Genomic DNA, 12242 nt, shown 5'->3' with positions numbered 1-12242 from the left:
TTTATGAGCAATGTCACATTGCTGCGTGAGAACAGCGATGCAACACTTCTCAGTGCGCCCTCCTTGCGATATGATGGATGCATTACATGTACTGTATGACGTATCATGTCGCAAGGAATGATAGATACATCAGTATTACTGACATATCTGTCGGCACAAAAGTGGTGCATGCTGAAAACAGAAGCAACTCCAGCAATGTGTCCTTTCAAATGGGGCAAGCCCCATGTGAAAGGGCCTGCGTCACCCTTACGCCTGCCAGGAGGCAGGCGTACGGTTTTGACGCATTGGTGTCCTAGAGGTGACATGCGCCTCTTCTACAACCCTTTCTTGTGGGGGAACGCCTACCTTGCATACATTATACCTGACACAGGTATAATGTAGTACAGGGGTTTATGAAGTGACGCATATGCCTAGATGGGTCACTTCCGAAATGTGGGGCAACATGGCGCATTATTTACGCAGCGCAAAAGTGACGGTCATAAATAAGGCCCTCAGTGATTTGCTCACAATCACAGAATGTCGAGCATCCCTGCCGAGGATCGTACCAGGTTCCCCGCTCCGAGGGTGACTGCACTAGCTGTTAGGCCACATCCTCTCCCACATTATATCTTCCTTATATTAGAGGATATGAATAACATAACATGACTTGTATTTGTAAAGCACACATTAACCCAAGGGCATCTTGGTGCTGAATAACAGATGTTTATTGTTACCCAACTCAATAGTATCTAGAAATAGTTTAAGGACTGAATTCCGACAGAGAAAGACAGGACAACTTCTAAAAAAAAACAATTTCACGTGTAGTCATTTTGATGACACTCCCGCACCCCCCCAAGTAACTGCCTTATTTTGGGAGAAGATGGTATAGTTGCATCCTGCATTTGCCATCCGCCAGATTCTGGGTGTGATAACCATGCCCTCATACATTGTAATGAGGCAAAGAGAAGTATTTGGTCAAACTTGGGAAAAGACCTGGAAAAAGTCATTTGCACCCTTAATCTTCCCACAACACAAAGAGGAAACATTTTCTGCACGCTTAGGAAATGAACAGATTTTTCTGTTCCTAATGATTTACTTGTAATCTGGGCACACTTGTGTCTGGGTCATTCGTTTTTCACTCAAACAGACTAAAACTCATGCTGCAGTTCTGCTTTCTTCCCTTCTGGAAAAGAAGGATGACTTGGGCTCCTAATTCTGAGTTCATGTTCTCAGAGAATGTCTGACACAACAATAAAGTGTAAAACACAGGCAACCATTGTAGATAGGCATATTGGTACCGCTTTCTGGAATTTTAAGTCATCACATCTGATGGGGCAAGTCACAGGCATCATATGTATGGATTAAAAAGAAGAGAAACACAATGATTTTGATTTACTCTTGGGTTCAATTTAACATAAAGTGGTGACTGTCTTGTCACACTGTAAGTCCCACCCTGTATTGAGGGATTCAGAATATTGTCTTCTCTGAGCTTTTACAAATAAACAATAGAGCAAGCAGGTGATGTATTTGTGGATTCCATAGACGTTATGTTTAAATCTGGTCTAGAAATAGCCTAATTTAATCAAATTATAAATAAAAAAATCATAGTCATACACCAAAGAGTGGTGCTTTGGGTGAGATCTATTCATTCATTGGTCTGTTCAACTGTCATTTATATTTTTGTTTCCACCCATCACACCATCAAGCATGGGCCAATTAGTAAGGACACTTCATCCATTGGATCTATTTAACTGTAAGTGGCAGCATTTTGCTTGATCACATGTGGACATCCACCGAAAAAGAAGTGCATTTCATTGTAAAGGCTGGTATGTTGCCAACCCGTTTTCCTTTCCATCCTTTATCGTTTTTATTTTTTTTTGTCACCCTTGCAAACTAAAATTAGAAAGGGGTTTTATACCTGTTCTAATTAAACATGCCTGCAAGTAGCCCAAGTTATATGCTATTACAATTAAATTGCAGTAGTTAATTATGTAAACATGTATTGCAAGCACATTTTGGGGTGGTATGTTTTCTTTCCTTTTCTTCTATGTAATTTGTGGCATATGCCTGCAATACAAAACGAATAAATATTGAACCAGCCTGGCAAGGCCAGCCTTATTGGCATTTGCCAATGCTTACTGTCTTTGCTTGGCTTTCTATTTTAATAACAGCATTTGATGGAAGTGGATTTGCAAAACGTATGCCCTAGAACGGACCCAGAAGGATACATATTATCATTAGCAGCCTTCCTTACTCATATCTCTGATGGGTCATCCCCATTCTCCTATTCTAGAATACTTATAAGATTGGATGTGTGGTTGTGGACATGTCTTAAATACTTGACATACAGAACTTTAAAAACATGGCAATCAACTGTATTAACTAATATAATTTGAGTGAGAAGTTCCCTGCTGTGCTATACCAGTGCACACACAAGGAAATGATGGATTGAGCGCTCAAACTTTTCAGACACTCACCCCCAGTCACAGATCTGGGCTGAATCCATCATCGTTCTTTAGCTCACTTTGTCACCCCAGTTCAAACCCAGCCATATGCAAATCAGAATTCAGAATTCATTATGTCTTTATTTCGAATAAAATTCATAAAAGACAACATACATAATATAACATTAAAACCATCTTAAGATAAGCCCCCAATATATAAAAAGAAGAATGTGTCTCAACCGACATACAGTCATTTCATAATAATTGATTCAAGAGGGTTTTCAATTTCTTTGCACGAATCAGCCATGCCCACCCCAAAAATTTGGCTACACAGATCACAATTATTTCAATACGTATATCACGTAATTTCAACAGGGCTTCACGATTCCCCCCACAATTCAAAGTTTTGCAAATAGGTTTCAACCATTTCAGTCGAGGCGATCGATATGATGGGCATGCAAAAAACAGATGACCAATACTCTCTACCTGGTCAGGGCAAAAAAACATTTATTACTTGCCTTCTTTGCCCACTTTGCAGTAAAGGAGTTGATCGGCAAAGTCCCCACCCGAAACTGATGATACAGCTTACGGTCCAGGGTTTTGCAGATCAAGTCCCAATAGGACTCAAGGGACGGTGTTACCTTATGTGTCAGAAAAAGTCCCGTTAAGCTATTGTCTGACGAAAGAGAGATCAGAGTAAATTTCTTTGCAGCCCAAAAATGATCTTTAAATTCTTGTTTAGATGGGAACCTAGAGCATTCAGGATGTAACCATAACTCGGGGAGGCCCATTGAATACAAAACTTGTTTTACTTCCCGAAGCCATCGAATTTTATGAGCACCCCACAACAATATGACCTCGCCCAATTCGTGAGCGAAAAGACTAAGCTCTGGGGTCGTCCAAAGGCGACGCCAGAATGCTGCGAGACGATACTGCGCCATCTCATTCAGAGGTCTACAGCCTAGATCTAAAAGCAGTGGTTTTATTGGTGATGATTGTGGAAGCCCCACCAAATTCCGCAAAAACCTATTCTGTGCTGTAGTTAGTAATGACAAATCTTTGTAACCCCATATGTCCGCTCCATACAGGGTTGCAGCGTTAGCCTTGGTCTCATAAATTTTAACCGCTGGTGTAATGCGTTTGGTCAAGGTTTTTTTTTGTTCCTGCAGTAAACATCCTGTAAGGCGAACAAATTTTAATTTTAAAACCTCCAACTGGGGGCTCCAAGTAAATTGATGGTCAAGAGTCACGCATATGCAAATCAGTCTTGACCCTGTTTCTCATGGGAATAGTCCAGCCCGAACTGCCAAGCCAGGTCTTCCCTGGACCGGAAAAAAGAATCCTGGGAGCGATTTCGGGGAAATACCCCATATCAGCCAGGCTAGCTTGAACCTAGTGGCCAAGGGAGCAAGGGACCGACGTCTGGGCATGCCCAGCCAACTTAGGGCGAACAAAGCAAACAAAAGGAGATGATGGACGGAGCACTGAATCTTTTCAGACACTCACCCTCTATTCCAGTCCAAACATCCAAAAGCAAAAGGTTTAGATATGTTGGAAATGAAAAACCAGACCTGAAATGCTAGGATGACATGGTCCGTAAACTTACAAAGTTACACAGATGTATTTTTCAAAAAAGGTATCATCTAAAAAAGTTGTCTATATGAATTCAAAGACTAAGTAACTAACTATGCTACTTAGCCCTATAATATCTTGTTTGTCCAGCAAAAGTATCAAAGTCTGCTACAGCTGTACTTATGTCATGTATGTCAGAAGACATGCAGTAGATTAAATGTAGACTAACATTTAAATTGTTTACGGTCATTGGAATATTTGTATGCATGTTGATCATGATCACACCTTATCTGGACTTTATGTTTTCTAAATCATCATCATCATTTATAAAAATGCATTTATATATTATTGTTTTCATAGATTTGCTAGGAATAAGGCAGCAGGTCATACAAGTGCTTTGCGGGGGAACTTAGAGAAGCAAAAAAGCATTTTAAATGCAGAGCATTTTCAAAGAGAAAAGAAACTATTACAAACTGAATAGTCTACATAGACATTTAAATACATGTTAACTACCTTAGAGTGACAAGCTAAACTTGTGCTAATTATTTACAGATAGCAGTTTAGGATTTACATCTGAGTTTTAACTGTTGAGATACACTGAGGGCCTGATTATGAGTTTGGCGGTGCAGTGCCGGGTCCGCCCCGCCGCTGCACCATCAAACTCGTGGTTTGGCCACCCACCAGATTAGGAGTTTCCTGCTGTCTGGTGGGCTTTACTTTGGCATTCCAACGGCAGTGCCTCTAAAAATGGGCACCACAATGGGAACGCCAAAAACTGTTTCTGCATGGAATGGACTGAAAAGTCCAAGCGGTGCAGGAACTGGGGTGCATGCACACAGGGGGACACATGTTGTGCTGCCCCCTAAATGCACCATATTGCGCAGAGGCACAAGGGGCTTTGCTTCCTCTCTGCTAGGGTTTTAATGGAGGAGGAACCGCCATGAAAACCATGGCAGAGAGGAAACTCCTACTATGCTTGGCAGGACCACGGAGGTCCAGCCAAGCATGTTGCTGCCTAGTGACTGCCATAACACCGCTGTGCTGCAGCAGGGCAATGGTGGTGCAACCGCCCTAATCGTAATATGGTGGTCGGTAGTCCGCAACTACCGTGTCCCCATGATTCTGGCAGTCCATGGACCGCCACACTCACAATAGAGCCCTGAGTATATTTGCAATGAGACAACATTATAGGAGAATCTTAAAAAGTTGGTCGTCCACCGGTCGGGGGTTGAGTGAAGAGTGTGATGGTTAGAATAGCCCCCCCTGGTTACACTTCCTTCCTTCCTACCATGCACCACTATTTGCAAATGCATGCAAAAATAATGCTGTTTCAGACATTCAAAGGCTTCAGGGTTTATTGGTTTGTAAAAGTTTAAGACTCACCCTTTCCTCTCATGAATGCTCACAACGAAGCTGCATTGCTATACATTACATTTTCACAGGAGATTAATCTTACTTGACTTCTAATTTCAAAACTTTTTTTAAAATATAAAAGGATTGGGGGCGTGGCTTGGCGCCGTGGGTGATGGCGGCGCCTGAGTGAGGCTCCGCCGAGGTGCCGGGAATCTTACTTTCCTTCCCGCGATGTTCCTGTCCTGACGCCGCATACTGCCGTCGGACCGTCTCTGCCATGCAGTGGTGCCTTTGAAGTCCTTTTCAGAGTGACGGAAACGAAGATATTAGCCGCTCCGCCTTCACAGACGCTCCGGTATGCGCAGCCGCCATTTTGCGCATCCTGTCACGGAGCGACTTTTTCACGGAGACGGAGGTGGTTCTTCGCCCAGCCCGCACATGTAGGCTGCTTCTCTTCCGGATCACCTGTGCGACTCTTCAGGATCCAGACATGCTGCCACCTTTCTCCGGTGCCTCGCACATGAGGTAAACTTCATTCCTCACATAACGTGGCCGCCATTTTGAGTGCTCTGCAGTTTTTATGATTGAATGTGGGACTATTCCTCCTTCTGCCTCACAATTTGGCCTCCCATAATTACGATTTCTTCTGGTTACTATATGGAATGACTTTCCTGTTTACATTCTCATTTTGCTACAAGCAGGGATGGTAGATTACATACTATCCTCATCAGTTACCATATTTGCATGGGATTTACCTTAATGACGCAGAAGCTTCCTCCATGTCTCCTTATCAGCCCAACGATGATTTGGTGAATTGCCCTTATCAAAGGTCTTGCTGACTTACATTTCAACTTCGGATATTTGGAGCAGTTTGGGGAAACCTTATGTGAGGTGCATGGTTGCACTTTCCCGCCATTTTGCTTTTTGCTCTTCTTGAACAGTTCCTCATCATTGGGGTCGTTTCCAGCATTTTCCATCGCTATTACCAAGTGTTACTCAGTCTTCGCTTCTTTGCTCCTTTACATGGGAAAACAACAACTCATGTCTCGCTCTTCCTCCAAAGCATCTACCAGGGTGGCTTTTATTAAGAACTCGAAAGTATTCTCTGCTCTCTCCCAATTAGAAGACTCTCTTTCACCCTCAGGCTCAGAAGAACTAATGGAAACACCCTCTCCTCCAACATTGGGGAAGACAACTGTCAAGCGGTTGAAGAAAACACCTCTTTCTCCGCCTAAGTCAACATCTCCTGTATCCATGGAGCTGCTATTGGAGGAAATACGCTCTTTTCGTCCTTTTCTTGAGGAAATTGGAACACTTCGCCCTTTCATGGAGGAGACTAACGCCAAGCTTCAAGTTCTCACGGACAATTGGTCTCAAATTGAAACGAGAGTTTCTTCGGTGGAGCACTCTGTTGCATCTTTTCAAGAATCGCAAGCCAAAGTTACACACTTGTCTTCACAAGTAGGAGCTCTTCAAAAGCAGGTGGAGGAGTTGGAAAATAGAGGCAGGCGTAATAATCTTCGTATTTACGGTCTTGCAGAAAATCTTGAAGGGTCTGACCCGATTGCCTTTTTTAAAACCTTCCTTCCTAAACTGCTCCATCTACCACAGGATACATCTCTCAACATCCAACGTGCGCATCGTCTGGGCCGTTTACCTACATCCCTATCCATGTCCCAAAGGCCAAGGGGTGTTATCCTATATTTCCTGGAGTACACAGACCTTTTGAAAGTTCTAGCAGCGGCTAAGGCTCTTCCTAAACTGACTTGGCTTGATTCTCCACTATTCTTTGCTCAGGATTATGCCAAAGCTACCGCCGCTCGTAGAAAAGCTTTCCTCAGCATGAGAGAAGTCCTTCGCGCCATGGGTGCCCGATATGGTTTATATCACCCGTGTCTGTTCAAGGTCACCTATAATAACAAGACCACCACCTATGAGGATCCAGTAAGATTGCAGAGTTTCATCAATGCCCATCGCACCTCTACTATGGATACCTCTGGTCCTTCATCTTCTTCTCCTGGCTGACTGTTCACACTGCACGCTTGTTTGAAGACTTACGCTCTTTCATTGCTGTGTTGTTGTTGGCCTCCTGTTTTAGGCTGATTCTTTGATTCTGCTAGTTGCTTTATGCACTACCCATGCGTTCTGTTGTTCTAGTCTCCCCCTATTTGAAGTTTCATGTTTGATTGTTTGTTTTCTTCCTTTTCCATATTATGACGTCTCCCATTAAGTTCGTTTCCTCATCGTCATTTTTGCCACTGCTTTTTGTTTTGTATTGCCTTCTCAGCTTTACCCCGTCTTTGTTTCCACAGGAACCCATTGATCCATGATGACATCTCCCCGGTTCCTTGCCCGGCTGCCCTCAGTAGTGTTGCCTTCCCTACCTGGCTCCTTCCCCCCTCGTATTCTTCTCGTATTTTCCCTTCGTAGGTATGTTTTCTTCATGTTTTTTGTACCTTTTTTGTTTCCTGTCCCTCTTTACTTCCCCTTCCTTTACCGAAGTACTTTTTGTTTTGCTCTACGATGATGTTCTTTTCTCTTCCGGTTATATTAACTCTTTTACTATTATCACTCCTTTTTATTTCTTACTCATTTCTACATTCATCAACATCCTTTTCTTATCTCTCATTCTTCCCTCATCGCTCTTGGACCTCTCTCCTATTTCTGACCTTATTATTCTTGTACTTTTCTTCCTTCTTCCTCATCCTACTTCTATTTTTCTACATATCCTTTTGATCACTCATTCTTCTGTTTGCTATTTCTTCTTTTCCTACTCTTCATTCTTTCATGGAAGCATTGCTCAGCTAATTTATGAATTTTATTCGTAAACTATGTCTTTAAATTTGGTTTCATGGAATGTTAAGGGTATTAATTCACCTGTTAAGCGACAGCGTATTTTATCTCACCTGGCCAAATTAAATACTGACATTGCATTTCTTCAAGAAACCCACCTATCAGACACAGAATCTGATAAACTTAAGAGAGGGTGGGTGGGTGATGTCTTTTTCTCACAGGGAGATGGGAAACGTAATGGTGTTGCCATTTTATGTCGTAAATCACTTCCTTTATTGGTCATATCTCAAGACTCTGATACCAACGGTAGATGGACCCATGTCAGACTATCACTTAGAGGTGTTCCAATCTCTCTCCTTAATGTTTATGGTCCCACGACGGGTGACCCCCTTTTTTGGGCTGACCTTTCTCCCCGTATCACTCAATTCATGGATGATAACTTCATCCTTGCGGGAGACTGCAATCACCCTCTTGATCCTTTTTTGGATAGGAAATCCGATGCTACTTACATTCCCACAAGGCCTCACAAATTGTTTACCCAAGCTATTTCGCAACATAAGCTTGTTGACTCCTGGCGTTTATGCAACCCAACTTTGCAAGAATTTACTTTTTATTCCCCCCACCATCGTTCTCAATCACGGCTCGATTATATTTTTGTGTCACACGCTCTTTCTCAAACACTACAGGCGGCAGAAATTGGTCCAATTTTACTTTCGGATCATGCCCCTGTCTTGGTTAGTCTTGACGTTTTACCCAAGACTGAGGGTCCCAAGAGATGGCGTTTCAATAATGCTCTCCTTCTAGACCCCAATTTTTCTACTTCTTTTTCTGCCTTTTTTGATGAATTTTTCCTTTTTAATGATGTCCCACCTATTTCGAAACATACTCTCTGGGATGCCTTTAAAGCAGCTGCCCGTGATTTCATTATTAACTATGTTGCTAAAAAACGTAGATCTGCTCGTCAATTTACCAAAAACCTCCTTCAGGATTTTAAGAGATTGGAACACGCCTATTTTACCTCGCACTCCTCAGATAGTCTGACATCTCTGGTTGCTGCCAAACTTAAGTTTAACGAGAAGTCTACTGAAGATGCTTCTTTATATTTGCTTAAATCTAGTGCCAAGTTTTATGGTGGTCGGAACAAAGCCGGGAAGATTCTTGCTAATTACTTGAAAGTCAAACAAAATAAAATAACCATTGAATCGATATATGATGATGATGCCCATTTACATCACAAAGATGCTGACATTCTTGCTACTTTTTCACATTTCTATGAGTCCTTATACACCTCAGATACACCTTCTTCCCCTCAGATTCTAGCTAATTTTTTCTCTACTATTCAAGCCCCTCCTTCTTTCCCTCTTGACCTCTCCTCCTTAGAATCTGATGCCTCGCAAAAAGAACTACTTAACGCCCTTAATCGTTTAAAATTGAACAAAGCGCCTGGCCCTGACGGGTTCACTGTTGAGTTTTATCTTCATTTTTCGAAGCTTCTTATTCCAAAACTTCACTCCCTTATACACTCTTTTACGGAATTAGGCACTTCTTCTGGCACCTTTTCCGATGCCCATATTTGTTTAATTCCCAAACCAGGAAAGGATGTCCAATACTGTAAAAATTATAGACCCATTTCCCTAGTTAACATAGATTACAAAATTTTTGCCAAACTACTAGCTCTTAGATTGGACCATCTGCTCCCTGACCTCCTCGGAGATGAACAATCAGGTTTTGTCAAAGGCCGTTATATTACAGACAATACCAGACTCTTATTCAACATCTTGACAAAATCCTCACATCCCCAATCTCCTCTCGCAGCCATTGCCTTGGACGCTGAAAAGGCATTCAATAGGGTAGAGTGGTCTTACCTCTTTCATACTCTTAATTGGTTTGGATTTGGACCTAAATTTCTGTCCCTAGTTTCGCTGTTATACTCTCATCCACGTGCTGCAGTTTTCGCAAACGGCCAAGTTTCTCCTTATTTTGATCTTGGTAGGGGTGTTCGTCAAGGCTGTCCTCTTTCGCCCTTTCTCTTCAACCTGGCCTTAGAACCTTTTTTATCTAAACTCCGTCAAAACCCCGATATTCACGGCTTTCACACTAATGACCTTTCCATAAAATTGGCTGCTTATGCAGATGACATTCTACTATTCATCTCTAACCCTACTGTCTCTATTCCCGCTTTTTTTAGCGGAAGTTCAACATTACTCCTCAATCTCTGGTTACAAGCTTAATAATGATAAATGCGAAATTTTGCCTTTGACCAAATTTACTTTTAAGAATGATTTTAGTGCCTCAAACTTTACCTGGAGTCCTTCTAATATTAAATATTTAGGTTTGCATATTACCCCCTCGATCCCTGACACAGTCTCCCTTTGTTTAACCAAGTGCATCCAGAAACTATCTGATCCCACTGCGAGGTGGCATCCTCTCTACTTGTCCTGGTGGGGTCGCCTAGATACAATCAAAATGATGCTTTCCCCTGTTATTCTTTATACCCTATCTAATATTCCTGTTGCTATTCCAGCTAAATTCATAAAAAAAATTAATTCAATTTTATCTTCTTTTCTTTGGAGTAAGCGTAAACCCAGGATGTCTCTGGCTCGGCTTATTCGTCCTATTTCTGATGGTGGAGTTAATTTTCCGGATTTTTATGCCTATCACAAGGCTTTTCTGTTACGCCAATCCTCTTTCTGGTTACAGGATCCTGATTCTCCCTGCCCTTTGTGGACCAAGGTGGAGCGCCTGTTTCTCTCACCTTTCTCTTTTGCCGAATGTATCTCCTTTTCACGCAAACCTGCCTCAATTCTCACTCCTATACATAAGTTCACCCTTAAACTCATCCTGGCCTCCAAACCCCCGCCTCCTGCCTGCATTGCTGACTTCCTCTCCTCCACTATTTGGCATAATAGGTACCTTCTGATTCGAGGTAGGCCCATTCTTTGGAAGTCTTGGAGAACCAAAGGGCTGCTTTGGATCTCACAGCTGTCTTCCTACCTTTTCACACCCTTCGTCTTAATTTTCACCTACCTCTCTCTTCTCTTCCCCAATATCTTCTACTTAAAGCATCAGTTATGGACACATATAATAACCTTCCCCAATCTCGTCCTCCTACATCCACTCCTGATCCTATCACTCACCTCCATTCTACTCTACTTACCTTTCCAAAAGCTGCACTCCTATACCAACATCTTCATACACGCACTCTCCCTAGACTCAAAAGCAAAGTAGAGGAGCAATGGGAGATTGACCTTTCCTTATCTTGGCCAACTTCCACTTGGGATAAGATTTGGTTGAAGATTCGCAAATCCTCCAGAGCTGCCTCCCTAACGCAATCCCTTTTTTTCATTTATAACCGTCTACTTCAGACTCCTTCCACCCTTCATAAACGTTTTCCCACCACACCTGACACATGTTGGTCATGTGCTTCCCCAAATGCTACCTTGTTTCACATGTTGTTCCTTTGTAAGAATGTTCATGCCTTCTGGTTACAAGTATGGGCTCAACTCAATGTCATTTTTTCAACTACTATTTCATTTTCACACGCTCATATTTTTCTAGGTAGCCTCTCTCCTTGTTGGGACCATATTGATCTTAGTGTTCGAATAGTTGATTTATTAATAGCAGTTGCCTTCCAACAAATCACGGTTAACTGGAAATCCACATCGAGTATTACGTTTAAGGCTTGGTGGTATAATGTGTGTCATAACCATAGACTGGATACTGCTTTTGTTTTTCCTCCACAGATGGCTACTAAACGTGCTGAGTTATGGCTTCCTATCACCTCATATTTAGACAGTTGTACAACCCGTTCCTTTCGTCCTCGACCTGCTCAGCAGGAAGTTCCTAAACCCCCTTGATATCCTTCACATTTCTTCATGTTCAACTAATTCATTTTATTGCATAGTTATATTTGCATTTTTACTCTATTGCATATTTACTGTATTTTGTATTCTTGCTTTCCATGATTAGTTTCTCTACTATGAATTGTTTGTTTCCATTTGTATTGCTCCTATATCTTTTTATTAATCCGTCATCGTATATTTCCCCTTCCCTTTTACCCCCCTTTTTATTTTTCCCTACAGTATCTGTTCATATTCTGTT

General features: G+C 42.1%; 1 protein-coding gene across 1 annotated transcript in view; it reads right to left on the bottom strand.

Annotated features, from left to right (window-relative positions):
* Positions 1-12242, bottom strand: part of ERC2 (ELKS/RAB6-interacting/CAST family member 2) — a 2322684-nt gene that overhangs the window by 186167 nt on the left and 2124275 nt on the right. The gene's annotated exons all lie outside the window — the stretch shown is intronic.

Source organism: Lissotriton helveticus, chromosome 9 (assembly GCF_964261635.1).
Source record: "Lissotriton helveticus chromosome 9, aLisHel1.1, whole genome shotgun sequence".
Classification (NCBI taxonomy): domain Eukaryota; kingdom Metazoa; phylum Chordata; class Amphibia; order Caudata; family Salamandridae; genus Lissotriton; species Lissotriton helveticus.
Note: the sequence above shows the minus strand (reverse complement) of the source record. Positions and strands in the feature narration are given on the sequence as shown.